General features: G+C 43.3%; 1 protein-coding gene and 1 long non-coding RNA gene across 6 annotated transcripts in view; one reads left to right on the top strand and one right to left on the bottom strand.

The window, feature by feature from the left end:
- Positions 1 to 17,577, bottom strand: part of LOC105688075 (E3 ubiquitin-protein ligase MYCBP2) — a 127,918-nt gene that overhangs the window by 51,316 nt on the left and 59,025 nt on the right. The gene's annotated exons all lie outside the window — the stretch shown is intronic.
- On the top strand, positions 704 to 4,981 carry LOC125502007. The gene is made up of 3 exons (XR_007279786.1): positions 704 to 1,275; positions 4,353 to 4,445; positions 4,524 to 4,981. It is a non-coding gene; the product is annotated as an uncharacterized LOC125502007 (long non-coding RNA).

Raw genomic sequence — 17,577 nt, 5'->3', positions numbered from 1 at the left:
GCGAGATCAAAAGCTTGTCGCGAGAGTAATTGCTGCCGTTCGCGCTAAGGTAACGACACGCTAAACATTTCCATTTCCCTCCACACAACCCCCCTTCCCGGCGCCAGCCAAAATGAAAAGGAAAAGAAATAATAAGAATGCAAAAGGAGGAAACAATTTTTCTTCATCGTGTTTTCCCCTTTATTTTATAGCTATTTTTTTTTTTGCTCTTGTCTCGTTTCCTTCTTCGTCGCGATTAAATTACTCCGTCGCTACGTTGTATCTTTGATAAAATGATGATGTCGAGTGCGCAAAAAAAACAAAAAATCACACGCGATAAATTCATTTCTTTTAATTCGTATCATTTAATTTATCCGGTAAATTAATATCGACATCGAATGAATTATTGTCCGAAGTTGAAAAAACCTCGCAAGGGAGTGTAAAAAAACAAAAAAGGGGGACGTCGAAAAATATCTGTAACGTTGAAAACAATAATTTAAAACGTAAAGACAGACGGACTGACAGGTGCTTGCGATATGTACCTAATTCCCAAGTGTACGGTACATAAGTGTGTACATATCTGTATCGCAGTTACATATATGTATGAAACTAGTGCGGAGCGAAAGCTGCCAGTTTGCGCGGGTAAAACGCGATAAAAATTGCGCCACAGATGTTTCACTGCAATTCTTCTGTATGTATATTACATTTCCTACCTACGTATCTACCGATACATGGACGATATATGTATTTATTTTTGTTCCTACGGGTTATTTTATACGGGAAAACTATTTGAAATTCTGCCAGCGATATATATGTATACATATATTCGACGTGCCGAGTTCAATTTCTGTACATAAGTCGATGCCTGTGTGCGTAAGTGGATGTAACACAGGTATAACATACATGATACGAATACACGTAGGTACAATTTTATGTACGATAAATAAATAAAATAGAAATTTGTTTGTTTGTACTTCGGATATACGCAGGACTAGCTGCAGACATTAAGCAAAGCGGAACCTGCAGGTGGAAAATTTACGAAGGGATCGAGAGAATGGGGAAGAAATGGCTGGGAGAGAGAGAGGAAAAAAAAAAGAAGAAAATTGTAATTGGAATCGTTGAACCCCGAGGAATGGAGGCATTGGCTCGAACGTATATATAATATCCACGTCAGATAGAAATAAATGAGACGACATGAAAATAATTTTTCCATAATTACATGCAACCCTGCTGCAGAATTTACCGTCTCCACTATTTCTTCGCTTACCGGTCTTTGCGGTAACAAAAAATGCTAAGGTAAGAAAGAAGAAGAGAAAAAATAAAAAAAAATTAATAATAATGCAGACGCATTGAGTGAGATGATTGAAATAATTTCAGCCAAGTTTCAGCTCCTCGTACAGCCGGTTTTGAATGCGACAGTTGAAAGCTCGTCATTCACATATTATTCTTGTATAGAAACGTTAATTGCACATACCGTATACGTGTTTATATATATATATATATATATATATATATATATATTTAAAACGCGTGTACGTACTCGAACCGAACTAGTAGCGCGACACGGTGGAATAATGGTGGTTAAATTTGTGTTGAAACTTTTTGAGCAGCCTGAACGTCACGTGACCAAATCCTGTGGCATAAGTTGGATTAAATCCGTTAATTCAAACCACACTCGGCGTATCCCTACCGACTCCTCCCCATGAGTTTAGTTAACCGTAGGACGCGATGTGCGGTAGGGAAAGTCCGGGCTAGTGGAAATATATGTATACGTATATTCGAATACACGCAAAGGGTGTACGTACGGCTATGGGGGAAATAGAAATTTTCAAAGCAAACGCTGACTTCCGGTCTTTCCTAATTAACGCCGACGTAGACTCTACGGTAACGCGAGGTGCACGCACAACACCCCACGTCTCATCTCCGGCGATATTATTTCACCGCGAATTTCATCCCCTCGTTTTCTATTTATCTCGTTGATTTTCCAGCGCGTTACAATGAGCTTCGACTGGAGTTTGGATACGGCGTCGATCGACGAAATTACAACCCGGTTTGAGAAAGCGCGCGTCTTGCGAGAGCTTTTCAGCTCAGGAGAGAAATTCGTCGACACTTGTTGATTAGCCCGCGGCGTTTTAAACAACCCTATACACACTAAATACCACCACGCTCGAGTGGTGCTAGAACACAACTATGAACGCCGTAAGTACAGCCGCCGTTTACTCGCGTATACATACATACGTACTCCCGATTTTAAATTGGCTCCGAAAAAGTAAACACTTCAACGTGGTCCTGGCAAACTTTTGACGCCACTCGAGGTGTGAGAAATTTAATTGCAACGAAGTTGCACCAGCTGTCGACGGGGTAGAACGAATCGCCGGAAGTTTTGTACGGCCGAAAGGACGAGCTGTCCATCTCGAACGAGTTGGAGAAGAAAATTTCAAAGAGAGAAAAGTAAATCGAAATAGATGAAAAAACGGAAGAACCGCTGGTTTCGGTAATTTCGGGGTATAAAATTCGTTCGAATATATAGAAATTGCGTAGAATACGGGCTAGTCGGACGTACGAAAAATTCAATTTTCAAACATCAGAATTCATGCGATACGAAATCGAAAATGTATTTTGTAATTCGAAAGCGCGGGGGCATTCCGTGCTGGCGGTATGCGATATTCGATAGCGTGAAACCAATTCGGAAAAAGAGATTCAATTAGCTTTGAAAATTAATTCCCGTTCTACCGTAATACCGAATATAAACGGCGTGCCGGCGGTCGATAAAATTTTCATTATTTATCGATAAGTTCTAGTTTACAAGTGACTGGATTTTTTAATAAAAAAAAAAAAAAGGGGGTCGGACGGGGGTGAACGGGGATGACAAAAAATTGAAGCCGAACGAATAACCGCGAGGATATCGGTAAACGAAACTGCGAACGAAAGGACACGTAGCTGTTGTAACAGCTTTGTCTGGATATCACAGTCGGTTCTCACTAGTTCGTCATTTCCGCTAGGTTAACTAGGATAACGACGTGTAATCACGACTAGTGCCCTCCTCCCTTTTGCCAGTCTCTACTCTGCGGCTTGTATCCATGTATACGTATGTATGTATCTATCTATCTATCCTGCGTGGAGAGTTTATAACTATGTATATAGGTATGGATAGAGACGTAGTAGAACACGTGTATAGGAATATGTTACACACACATTCGCGCGAGGGTATATAAGTACGAAGCTACGCTTCCCATATCATAGCTACGCTCAGGGGAGGTATAAATAACGCGAACAACAACCCACTACGTCGACCATGCCCACCGCGAGATACAATCTAACAAATATATATGTATATATATTTATATATACGTATCGTACATACACACGTGTAGCTCTACGTGTGGTACGTATCGAGTATAACGATTCTTCGAAGGTTTTATATAGCTACAGGCGATTTCGAAAAATTTCAAACCCCCCATTCATATTCAACCTCAATTTCCGCAGGCGTATCGATAGTTTATTCATCTCTTTTTTTATTCCATTATGCTTTACCACCTTCATTCACTTCGTGGAATACAAAATCCGTTAAACGTTATCCATTTTCAAGATTAACGTTGAAAGATATCGTGATAATTCACGTGGCGCACGTATGATATAACGCAGGTGTCTGCATTGCAGGTACCGTTTTTCATTAATTCGGTTACTCGAGAGATTTGATTTTTTTTTTCCTCAAAGGTGACGACGTTGATTATTCTACTCACCTTTGTACCGGGGCAACAAAAATCCGGAAATCGCGGAGGAGGAAGCGCGAAAACTATACTCAATATAAATTTAGAAAATAATTCATCACTCGACGGGGTGTACGCGACGCTCGAGATAGGCATTAACCGAAGCGCGTTTGGAGTCGGCTGATTTTTAACGTCCGTCAAAGTTTATCCGGCAAAATGGGGAGGGAAGGGGTGTCGGTGTGCGGGGTAGAAAAATTTATCTCCGCGAACTACAGAGACCCTCCCTCCCCGCGCCCCCCGAAGCATTGGGAAAATTGAGAGCTCGAAAAACGGGGTGCATTTTGCACCATTGAATGGGCAAAGTGCTCCGCAGTTGAATATAAGCGACGGACAATCAACCTGCTGATTTTTGCAGTTAAACAACGTCGGGTTATAACAATCAGCCGCAATCAGGGGCGTTCTAGTTCGGCGCAGGCATTAAAAAAAATCAGGGTCGTAAATTTTCCGATAAATTTTCGGACGACGAGATAAAATAGAAAGTTTAATGACGATGAACTTTTTTTGTTTTTTTTTTTTTTTTTCTTAATCATTGCACGTTAATTTATTTTCCTCTATTTTTCCATCTTCGTACGACCTTTAAATTTTTTCCACTTCTTTTTTAAGGGTCGATATAAACTCTGCGAAAGCGTTTCTTTGAAGATTGAAAATGCTTACTTTTTGGTTCTTCGAGATCCTTATTGTTAAGGACTTTTAAAAGTGAGTTTCTTTAACGAAAGTAAAACCAGCCTCCCCCACCTATTTCTCTCTCTCGCTCTTTCTGATTTTCTTTTACAGCCAAACCGAGCAGAGCAAAAAAAGGTGCGGAGAAAGATGAGGAAAGTAAAACCAGCGGAGCTTTTCAACGTTCAAGTGAAAAGCTCAAACAATACCTCCGCTTTAACTTTATCCGAAAAGCTGCGTAAACAAGCGTTGACAAAACTTTCATTTCAGATTGAACAAACACCAAGAGAAACAACTTTTCCGTACGCAAAAAGGGTTTCGATTTCAGTATATACATATATACATGTACGGTTATACACTTATACGTATAACGTAACGAAGTAAAGTAGAAACTGTGTAACTAAATTCAACAGGGTTGATTAGAACCCACCATTATTACGACACAATTAATTTCTTATGACATTTTCCATTACCTAAACTTTTGAAATATCAAGTCCCCTGCAATTTTATAAATGCAACTTTCTGATAAAGGGGCGATATAATTATAAACTTGTCAAGATTGTGATAAGAGAGGAAGGAGCAAAGAAGAAAAAAAAAAAATAGAGAAAAAAGCACCACCCCCGAGTTACTTTCCTTTCCTCCTCTATTTTTTTCTCTATTTCTTTTTCCCTACCTATATGAAAGCAAAAATTCAAGAAGTACTCAAGTCGCTAATTGTTAACGAGACCCAAAGGCGTTTCGCACCCTGCAGTACGAAGGTAAACACAAAATTAAACCTTCAAAGGTAAAAAAGGGTTGAAGAAAAAGAGCCGGCGGATAAAAGAAAGAAAAAAAAAAAAAAAAACCGGAGACTAAAAAATTAAAATACATAAATAAGTGAAACGAGTGAGGGGAAAAAAAATGGTAGAAAAGAAAAGCCGAAAGCTGAATCAACTCAACGGAGAGTCAAACAACGGCGCACCGTTACGATATCCGAAGTCAGTTATAACGCCACACCCCGTCGTCAGTCCATCGTATGTACGTAGGTAGTCCAGGTAGCGCGCGTTCCGGACTTTGAAGGATCGATGGGAAATGCACGAGTGTGTCGTACACGGTGATAGCAGCCAAAATGGCAAGAGAATTCACGCACCGCGAACACCACCCCGTGTTTCCCCATTCTACGTCTCTCGCCACCCCGAATTCTTTCCTTTCTTAGTGACCCTTGTTGATTAATTCATGGTTTTGGGATCCCGCGGGAGGCAAGAACGACCAAAATTACGGGATATACGGGGGGGGGGGGAACGCCTCTCGGCTTTGACCTAACCGATACCACCGCCGCTGCATAATCTCATCCCCCCTACGCCCCTCGCCCCTTCCCCCAATTATCATCGCGTACCATTTAACGTTTGTATTATGCGGTCGAACGTGCATTACCCGCCGCACGGATACCCGCCGCCCGCCCGCCTTATTTGTACGTTGCACCGAATACCACATTGTTATCAAATAATCGCATGTTACACACAAGTGGAAATGGTCGAGTATGATACGGAATGACGACGAGGATGATGTGGCTATTGACCACGCGAACGGAATACACCCTTTGTCCGCGTGCCAATGGCATGCGACATAATGGGCCGCGCGGCCAATAACGCACTGATTAGAACGACGGCCCCCCCTTTGTAGCCCGCGGATCGAACGTTTCGGGGGGAAATCGAGGGCGAAATTAATTCGATAAAAAAAAAAGAAAAAAAGAAACAGGAAAGAATTAAAATAAGAAATCCTTCACCGCGTAGACGGGGATTATTTTCAACGATCTATAGCTACGTCGTTTTATTACACACCCCGCGAACCGCGGCGACACTTTTCCGAATAAGACCCCGGGGAATATATAAGCGTCGGATCGTATGATATATTTTTCCCGCTTCAACCGACGAGGTTTCCAGCGACGTTTGAGAATAACGTTTGTAAAATAGAATGAAGGAATGAAATTTTTCCGCGGTGCAGCCGCTGGTCGACCGCCCACCATTGTTACACCGGATGAACGGAGAGCCCCGACGGGTGTCGTGAAACGAACGGGATTCTCAACCCACTCGAAAGGATCGAGTGTACGTACATTTTTTTTTTCTCTCGTTCCTTCAGTTTTTTCCTCTCATTCATTCATTTCGATACGCCGCGTGTACGCGCCGAGAAACTTACGTGCGATTTTCAAGGGTAGAAAAAAATCGGCAAACTTTACGCGGAGGGTAAAAAAATCTTCGCAATCTTAGGTAATACTGAAATCGCGAGGCTCGATCTTCGTGAAATAAAGACAAAGACTTGAGGGGGGGGTCGTGTTACTGGCCGTCGTTGCAAAATTTTATCATTCATCGGTATCCGATACGGTTGGAAGTGGTCCGTCGGGATATCGCCCGAGAGTATAAAGTCAAGCCCGGTAGTGGCTAACTCGAACCACCCTTGTTACGTCCTTAGGGAAGACGAGAGCAAAAGGGATGCAAGCTAGGATAACATTAAAGCGTAGTGGCCCCGCACTCGCCTCTGGAGAGCCGAACACGCTCTACGTCGTACCGCGGGGATCGAAATTCTCTTGACCCTAGGCGAGAAAATTTTTGAAACAATGTTCGAGGGGGGTGGTAAAAATAAAGACGGTATAAAATAGAACGGATATGAAAAATTTCAACGAACACCCCGAAAGTTTCGACCGTTACCACTTCGACTCTATTTTCATTCGGCTAAAAAGATTTGTCGGATAAAAGTAAATCAGCTGAAATAAAATATAAAACCGGACGATGAAACCTGAGACTGCAGGGGTTCGGGGGGTCCGACGGTCTTCCCCCTATTCCTCGGTATCTTTCGCGGTCAAAACACTTTGGAAAAGTGGCAGCGGTCCCCCGGCTATTTTGGACGCGGAATAAGGAAAGAATGGAAAAAGTGGAATAAAAATGAAAATCCGAACGATTCCGGCGTTACGGGAGTCAGCTGAGTGAGAGACAGTCGACTACTTCCATTTTATATATATACCCTACCGCGGGGAGAAGATCTGCTTCCCGTAAATAATGGAGGCTAAAGTGGAGCTCGGCACCAATTTTAAAGCCGGTGATACGAAGAGAAAGAGATAAATTCACCGGTCAACTGGAGAGAAAGAAGGAAGACTGGTCCAAAACCACCCAGACTGTCCAGAGACTGGACAAACAATGAGTCTGGCGACGGTGCAGGAGCGAACTTTATCCTTTTCCTCTTTGCCTCTCTCCTCATCCCGAGGGTACGGAGGAGGTCAGACGACGCGTCCCTCATCGTTTGTCATTCTCCACTCTCAGGTAGGTATATACGCGGGGATGTGTGCCTCTAATACCTTGAAAATAGAGTCTGAAACAATATGGCAAGGTGCACGTTACGGGAGCAGAGCTCGAATCGAGGGGAAATCCGGTGGCCACGGCTGACACGAAAAAGAAACGAGTAGAAAAAAAAGAAAAAAAAAATAGCGACGAGGGTTTCGTCTCTCGGTACTCCCCGGACTTTGACTTCCTTCCGACGGGGTGGTCCGGAAGGTTGACGGCGCGTAGAGAATGATCGGGAGAAAGAAAAAAAGAAAATACGTATATACACACATCTTTCGACGTTCCGACAAACAAAAAACGGCGGACCACTCACCTCTAATTATCCCTGCGGACATGGAGCAGGTGGGTTTTTGTATCTATTTACCCGAAACCATACACGTAAACCCTACCCCTAATAAGAGATGAGGGAGATTTTCTGGAGCGAGGTTGTTATTATTCCGTTTTCACAAGGGTTAGCAGGTGGTTTGATCGCCAAAAGTATATACGCGATCGGGCTATTTGCCGAGGGTCACCCTATCCAAATAACCCGCCTATATTTCGCCCTACCTTCTGGATTACCTTTTTTCTTTCTACCGAGCTCACTCCCTCCCTCCCCCCCCCCCCTTTTTCTCCTTTCTTTCCTTTTTTCTTATCCTCACCGATCGAATAACAGCGGTTTCGGCCTCTGGCCGCACATCCTCGCGAAAGAGGGTATCGCTCGCGGGGGTTACAAAGCGAGGTCTTGGAACGGACACTCGGAATAATTTCCACAAATTTGCATGCTAATTTCGAGGCGAGTTCGTCCCTTAACTCCATATATACCGTGTACGCGATTCAACGATTCGGCTGGTGCCCCGCACACGGCGACGATGTATATATGTATATGTATACACACACCCGGAAGCTATGCATGTACTCCCGAAGTTTGACATTTCTGTAGTGCAGTAGCAGCGAGCAATAGTTGGTTGCTTTTCTCTCTGTAGTTTAGTTTAGCTGCTACGAACCGAGAAGGTGAGCGCCAGTCTCTCAGATGGCAATCACAGGCAAAAGGGAACCGTGTACGAGGGACGGCGGAATACGGAAAACAGAGGAGGCGGAGGGTACAGATGTAATTCTGTAATTCCGAGTCCGATGTCACTCTGTGCTTTAGCAATTAGATTTCCGTGCGTAACGAACGGAAGGAATATTCCTTGGAAAATTCAATTCCGATACCAATTTTAACCCCCGTAACAAAGCTACGTCATTCGTAACGACGAAAACGGACGTATCCAGAAGCCGAAGGATATTTTTTTTTAATTTTACAGACCATCCCGTTCCTGAGAATTTTTTTTTTTTTCTCAAACGTCCGATTACCAACGAACGTCGTGAGGTAAATAGAAAAATTAGGACGAAAGAAAGCTCGTCCGAGAGCAATGAGATTAAGAAGTGCGCGCGGGAGGCGAAATATTTTCGAAGAAAGTTGGAGGGTTGGAGGGTGTCTCGGAAAAAAAAAAAATTCGCGGCAAATATTTCATACCCAACGGTACGACGGTGTATCTCTGGGCTTATTTTATTTCATCTTTTTCACCCTCTCTCTCTATACTTTTTTTCCTTTCCCTTTGCGTTCGATCTATTACGAGCTGCTAGTGAGTAACTCGATTAATCGGAGGGGCTCCAGGCGATGATTAATAAAGCCAATTAAACCAATCTTTCTTGGTAAGAATTGGCCCGAACAGTTACATCGAAGTAAATTTCACGGTGAAAATCGCTACAAGTCTATCTCGAGTTTCGTAAAAAAAAAAAAGAAAGGGTAATAAAAGAAATTCATATAAATCAGCGTCTACCGATGGAAATTTTTTGAATTAATCAGATTTAACTTTGCCCAAGTTCTCTCTCTCTCTCTCTGTCAGAGAAAAGATGTTCGTTCAAAGACTCTTTGATTCCGCCCATTGATCCATCTCGAATTTTTCCCTCACACTCCTCGACCTCAGGAACCAAATTGAGCTAGGCAAAAATTATTTCCAGATATCTATATTTTTCTATTACGAAAAGCAAAAAATTGGCGATCGTTCGATCGATTTTACAGATGGATCCATGTATCGATATGAAATGATTGGAGAAAATGCTGAATTTACGACTGCGGTATGTAAATTGAAACTTGAATTTCCAAAGAAATCTAATTATCGTCGTTGTCGTCAAGTAGAACAGACGTTCATGTGCACTTCAAACTGCAGTATTTAAATATCTGCGTAGTCTACGGAGAGTAAGGTTCTCAGAAATAAGGGTGTAAGACCTCAAAGGGCCGACTGCTGTATAGTTAGGTATACGTACCACGTCTATACTTTACGTATAGGTATACACCACGCTGTGCAGAGTTTTCAACAAGAAGTTTGTCTTCCTTTTCTGCTTCCGACTCCTCGGTTTCGTTTTTTTTTTTTCTCTTCCTTTTCTCTCTTTTTACCAAATAGAAGAGGAACGAGACGAAATCGCGTTGAAACTTTCGCGAAACGGAACACCTTTTGCAAAACTTGAAAGTGTGTGCGACGTTTCCTCGGCGCATACGTATGACGTGCATACGTACGTACACTTACGTCGCTATTAGAGTCACACCAAGTTTGTTTTTTTATACCTTCTTTTTCTTTTATCTCTCACGGGTTTTCGTCCCTCGAGTTCCAAAATTAAAGTCAGATAACAAACGTATGAGTACGGATAAGAAGAGTATCCTACTCTTTCTTTCGACTTTCGGTTATTTTTGTTTCGTTACGTAGCAGCGAGTTTGAACAGCAATCGCGGTCTCCGGGGGTGTATAATAAAGCATCCGTATAGCACATCTCGCGCATCCGGGTGTAATATTGCATTCCCCGTAGAATCTATACGTATATCTCTACGCAAGGTATATATGTATATATATACATATATATAACGGCGTAGAAACTCATGGAGATTCAGTATTCAGGATTGAGTTTCTGAAGAGCCTTTGTGCCCGACGTAAGCCTCTAATATTGCTATGCTGCACCGCTTTGGGGCTCCGGTTTACATCCCTGGCGGTATGCGTTTTATGAGAGGCAGATCAGAGTCGTTTATTGAATTTTACCTACGGTCAAAGTGGGAATAAAAATTCAAAAACTACCCCGTCGAACCGTTGCCCCCGCCGCCGCCGCCCGCTGACCGTAAATCTTTTCCATACGACTCACCTCGACAACTCGTGCGTCCTAAAAATTCGCAAATCGATCCTCGCTTCGACGGTCGAACGAGAAAAAGAAAAAATTGTCCAAACCTTTCAATTTTCAGTCCGGAAGAAACAAGCGTACGACGCGGTGTGGAAATAATATCCGACATTGACGGAAGGGTTGCGAGTCGAACGAATTACTTGTACGTTTAACGGGGGGCGGCGAGTGTGTACACGAGGTGAGATTTCTGAGTTACCCAGTGGCCGGAGAAGAACGGGGTGGGGCGGAAAGAGAGAAAAGCTGCGGGGTGTCGGAAGGATGAGAGAGAGGCCCCCCCCCCCCCCTCTCGCACAGTTTAAATTTAAACCGGATAACAAATGACGGCTAATTTTTCAGCTTTGGACTCTGCCGAGTTTAAGCTCCGTTTCGCCAAATTTCCCAATGAATCAAGAGGATTTAACACCGCACTTGAACAACCTAATGGCACCGAGCTAGTATTAAGCACGCAGTGGCGGACGAGGCTGCACCGGGATACCGAACGTATACGGGGGAAAAAAAAAATAAATAAAAAAGCTCGATCTCTCTCGGCTTCAGTTTTTTTTCTCTCGTTATTTTATTACCGCGAACGATCGGATGAGTACAGTATAAATTACCAGGCATTCGATATCTTGGGACATTTTTTTTTCGCCGAGTGAAATAGCGAGAGAAGAAGATGACGGGGAAAAAAAAAGGATAAAAAAGGAAGGAATAATACGTTCGGCTGCAAGTTGCAATATGTCGCACGCTATACGTTACCACGCTTTATCAATGCTGTAACAAGCTGCTACTTTTATATTGGACAAGCTCCTTTTTCCCCCCCGCGTCTTCGTCGTGTCTCCAGCTATTTTCCCTGACCTTTTCTCCTACCGCTTTATATCGCTGACACACGTCCAATAAAATGACGAACCTCCGGGTCCATTGTCACGACAAAAGATCCGTTGAGAACGATCACGAATGGCCCCGGCAACACCAGCGATTCACCGACTTAATTCATCCCCCCCCCCCCGGTTAAATTCCACCTCCGTAAATAGCCCGGAGTCGAAAAACCACCCTCCTAACCCGAAACTAACTTCGGGGGTAGGTGAGTCAAGGACCGAACTCAGAAGAACACGGACAGTTACGTGTAGACGGCAAGAAATGGGAAGACGGGGAAGGCGGTGAGGGGAGAGAGAGCGGGGCGAGAGGGGGCCAGGGAATTATTTCGGGCTAAATTCGTTTCCGCAAGTTCGCCTCAAATCTGAGGCGAATGCTTAACAACCTTTGACCTAGTCGGGATGTCGGTGGATGCGGTAGCGCTTTTCCCCAACGATGTTGGTCGGATCGGGACGCAGGTAGAATTTCGAAATCTTGTCACTCAAGGTAAATCCCGCACGACGACTCGCCGTCTGGCGCGGTGTGAGCAAAAGCAAAAGGAAACCAAACGCTGCTCGTATCCGAAGGACGGAGCTTTCCTTTTCAAGGACGATACCGTTAAATTCGAGGTGAGTCGAAGTGGGAGGGGGGGGAGGCACCGGTTCGAAGAAGACGAGTACCGGGAGAGGAGCGAGAGGATGACGCGGCGGAAGGTATTTCGGGGCAGGGGATATTTCGCGAGGCTTTTATGCATAACTCTAGCGTAGCGGTGGCATTTCGGTGGTAGGGTAGGTCTCCGTTATACGTCAACCTTAATTACACGTCGCCTTACCGAAACACCCTCGGTAAATGCGGTATGCACGGTGTCGCGGCGCCAATCTTTTTCATACATTTTCCAAAAGTATAACAACATCTAGCGCAGGGATTGAAAACAATATACCACCATATACCACACGTTGTACACCGCGTAGACACACGCGGCGGTGGGACTCGGTGAGTAGGGAAAGATTATACGCGCGCAGGTTGAACAATGAAGCCTGGCAGTTCTTCTATCTTTATCCCCGGAACCTCGACAATGGCTGTACAGATATATCAGCCCGGGTATGTGATGTATGTATGTATGTGTATGTATATACCGCGCAAAATTTCTTGCCCTGCAAATGGCAAACCTGCCAAAATCCCTGGAGGTAAATTTTCTTGCCGTTCAATTCTCCCCTTCAGTCTGCTAACGCTACTATTATACCCGCTATTGTAACCCTTCAGAGTTTACACGAACTTTCCAACCGAAGCCAAAACCTCCGGCAGGCAGACCTTCTGCTATCCCTCTTATTACCGTAGCAGCTAACGCCACATTCTGTATACTCGTTATCCGTGTCAACTACATTATATACCAAGTTCATTAAATTCGTAGATATGAAGGGTAACTCGGCAATTTTATCTGTTGCATCAAAAATAGTCCAAAAGATCCACCGAGATTCGGCAAATTTAACCGAGAGAAAACTTCAACCAATCTCCGTTAGGTGTGAGATTGGAGGAAAGAGAAAAATTTCCGTAAGCTCGGTATAAATTGCATAAGGAAAAAAGCCCTTCTTGGCGTCGTTTTCTATTGTATAGCTCGGTTCGGTAGTGCGAAATAGCAGCGGAGGCATTCCAGTTTCCGCTTTCATGCCCTTTTCTGATTGATCACTTGTTGACTCGACATCTTATTTATACACTCACTTGTACGGGTGTACATACGTATCACAAATATATGTATACACACGTATGTACTGCAAGTTTGAAACGCGTAACCGTTCGTTTCTCTCGCAGACTGTATGAGTTCGATTTATATACGTACGTGTATCTATGTAATTGGGTTATTTGTTTTATAAATATTTGCGTAAGGAAAAGAAACGAGAGGGGGGAGGGGGAGGGGGAAGAGGAGAGAGCGTTAACGATATTAACAATTCAACGATGTTAAAATATAGAGCTGGACAAACAAGCGAAACGTTCAACGCAAATATAAAAATTTTCCCCCGCTAATAACGATGATTGTGCATGCATTAATGTCATACCGCAGCGAATCGTGATGGCGATTCGCCGAAGTCTGGTTTCAAAATAATGAAAATTCCTCATCGCTCTTGAATTTATAACGTCATGTACGCGGGTACGTATAGGTATAGAGAGAGACGAACGTTACACGCGCGCATTGTGTTGAAGCGTCGAATTAAAAATTAATTAACAGAATTTCAGGAGATATAGGTTCGTGTGATAGGATAATAATTGATTGAAAAAATACAATGCGAGGATTTGATGCTCGAAAATTTCATTGATCGATAATTAAATACCCGCTCATCGGAGAGCGCTGCTTCCCCTCTCATCATTTTTATTTGATTAATTTCATTTCCCGAACTTGGCGAAATCGCGGAGCTGCTTTCTCCATTGTTTCGGTTGTTTCGCCCTCCCTCTCATTCGTCGGCGTACGAGATCGCGACGAGAAAGATTCGCCCTCCGTTGCGAAGGGTGAAGAAAAAAAAAAAGGAGATAAAGAAGCGAGTGAGAAAAGAGAAGAGAAAAAAAAAATATCGGAAGAAATTTACTAGCTCCGATTTCACGTCATATAGGAAGTGGTTCGCCCTCGTACCCCTGATGCTTATCGAGGGAGGGAAAAAAAAAGTTACGGGAGAGGGAAAGAGAGCAAAAGAAACCGGGACGAATCGTCGTCGGTCGCGGCGAAAGACGTGAAAATATGTTTTCGCAGATTCTGTATGGGTATAGATTTTCTTTGCGAAGAAAAAAACCAACGCGGTTTAGATTCGAAATTGTCAAAGGACGACGACGATATACAGCCGGTGAGCTTGACGTCCGCGTTTTTCTTTTCTCTCCGCAAATTTGTCTTTCTTTTTTTCGCCCGTTAGCATTATACAGTCGTTGAATTTTCGAAAACTACACGTTAAATTCACCTACGCAGTGATTTCGCGACGTGGCGAATCCCCCCGAAATTCCATCCCTCGATTTGGTAATCGATTTACGAAAATTGAGGTAAAGAGCGGAGGAACTCCGGCGGCTCTCCGGCGACGATCGGATCGGTTCGATGTAACGCGATGCGTCCAAACGTGACGTAATACCCATTCTCTCGTAATTAAATTTCGGCAGATAATTGCAGATAGCGGTTTACTACATCGATACGCGTGTAACTAAATATCAAGGCCCCGAAATTTAACGTCAGATCGCGCACAACCGACCGCGAATCATCGACGACTGTGACCATATGAATTCGTACGCGTACGTTAATCGCATTTCGATAAATACGTAAGCGAAAGCGGATGTCGCATCGTGTCAGCGATACACGTAATCGCACCGATTTCAAGTTTTCATTCGTTTATACTTTTTCATTCCCGATACAGAAATAAATAACTACGTTCGTCCGCAGATTAAAATCGTCGCCAATGTGATTATCATTCGTTTCATACTTCGTTCAAATCTGCGGCGGCGATTCTGCGACAAAATAAAGAGATACAAAAAATCACGAAATTGAAAATTTACGCGATCGGCGTCGGTGTAGAAGTAGCCAGGCGATTTTGCGGTAGACGCTTCGTGGTCACGTCCAACAAACACACTTCGCTCCGACAGTCTCTCCTCACGTAGCGGGTATACGTAGGTTGCCGTACATCGTCAGGGAGGTTCGTTCCTCTGCGTATCTCACCCCCGAAAGTTTGTTACTTTATTAGATTGTCCGAGAAGGTACGGCGCAACACACTCGATGAAAAAGAAGAAAATCAGAGAGAAAAAAAAAAAGTAGGACAATTATTCCTCGATGATTAGCTCGAATGTATAATTTTTTTTTTGTTCAACTTCGACCTCCTCTTCGACACCGTGTGGAACGATCGTCGTATGCAAATCACAGAAATGAAGTAGCGCGTCATTCAAATCGTACGTAGCGAGGTATCTACAGCCTGGCTGCCACTGGTCTCTTTGATTAAAAAAAATTGAACGAATTAAAGTAATTGAGTATGTATCTCGTTACTCTCAAAGAGCTCGGAGTCGAGCTCGCTCACGCGTCGCACATGTACGCGCGTTTTCACGTACACATGAAAGCATTCAAAGCTCTTTTTCCCTCCCTACCATCGCGATCTCAGACGCGATCGTTAGAATCCAGATCTCTTTCATCCTTCTGACAAAACCGACGTTACGACGGCGTCGAGCTCATCCGTAAGATCGACGGTATGAAAATCAACTGCATTATCGAAACGCACGTCAACCGTCATTCGCTTCTTCGCGAAATAACAATCATTATAATTCTTTTATCTCGATGACTTTTCTTCCACGTGTGTCGAAGCGCACGTGGGTCGGTAACGTACAGGCTTCCTACACGTATCGTGAAACGGAAAGAATCGACGAAGAGTCATCGAAGTAATCGTAGATGTTTATTTTCAATTTCCACTCGAATTTATCGTACTCGCAATTTTTGTAACGTCGTTTCAGTTTTTTTAGTCACAAAGAATCAAACGACTCGTGCAAGTTTCAAATTATTCCCTTTCCCTTTCGGCGAAATCGGAGCGACAAAATTACACGACCTTACCGTCGGTGAGAATACGAGGTGACGTAAGATTTGTAACTAATCAAACGAACGACTGAATCAATAAAAACGAACGACGGTAAAAAGTCTGTGTGGAATTAGGACGTATTGACGCGTTGGTTAATTTTTTTTCCATCTCTCTACGCCGCGATGGCATCTGGTGGGTATGCCACGGACGCGTGATAAATTTGCCGTTTTCTGGGCCCGAGCCGATCCGTGCGTTTGTATACGTACTTGGAAACCGGGGGTCCGTCGTGAGATTCCCGACAATCTCAACCACTTAAAAGAAGGAAGAGGAGAAGAGAAAAAAGAAAAAAAAAAGGGAAAAAACCCAAGTTAAAACTCACGAAGGCCTCGCCTCCGTAGCCTCTCGACGAGATTTACTCTCCCAGTGGTGGCATCGGTGCTGACCCAGACGCACGCGTTGTAGATCATCGACTGAAACTTCATTTTCTCTCATCTCGCGAAGTCGGAGTGAAAAAAAAAAAATCATCGCTCGAATACCGCTTCTCTCATTTTTTATTTATTCAATTTCTGTTTTTCCTTTTTTTTTCATTCGTTCGATGCAACGATTTAAATTCCGTGTCAACGATCGCGATCGGTACGCCCCACTTCCCTAGATTTCCAATTATAATCCGTGTAATAATATTATGCCGTACGCAACTTTGATTGGAAATGAAAAACAAAAAAAATATACGCGAGAAAAAAATTGTGCCGCAAACGACGATAGAATCAGACCTGATGTATCCTTTTTTTTTTTCTCAACTCCCGAGTCTTCACGTTGGTATAAAAATTAGTGCACCGATTACGGATATTATTCAACGTTTCGTTAAATCGATAAATAATTCAGGTAAGAATTTCACAGAATAATTTTCCAAATTTTTTTTTTTTCTTTCTCCTTTCGAATAAACAAGACACTGTGTGACTCTTGACTATTTTTTACTTACGGTGGTGAAATTTTCGTTCACGTATTTTAAATATATATATATATATATACACCTCAAATCCAGATAGTCTGCTTATGGATGTGAAAAGAGTGTACGGAGCATATGCGTATTTCTATTATTAGAACGCCGAGTAATGGAACTTCGGAAGACCACAGGCGTGAGTCGTTTTCCGTATGATATTCCATACGTTTAAATCTTACGTTGTACGTGTAACGCGTTACACGCGTCAAGTTTTACGCGATCGGAAGCGAGAGGAACGACGCTCGAGTTTGACGAGGGGAAAGAAAAAAAAAAAAAAATTCACCGCGTCGCGATAATCGATTCGTTGCG

This window comes from Athalia rosae, chromosome 8 (assembly GCF_917208135.1).
Source record: "Athalia rosae chromosome 8, iyAthRosa1.1, whole genome shotgun sequence".
NCBI lineage: Eukaryota > Metazoa > Arthropoda > Insecta > Hymenoptera > Athaliidae > Athalia > Athalia rosae.
The sequence above is the reverse complement of the archived record's forward strand: the minus strand, read 5'-3'. Positions and strand labels throughout refer to the sequence as shown.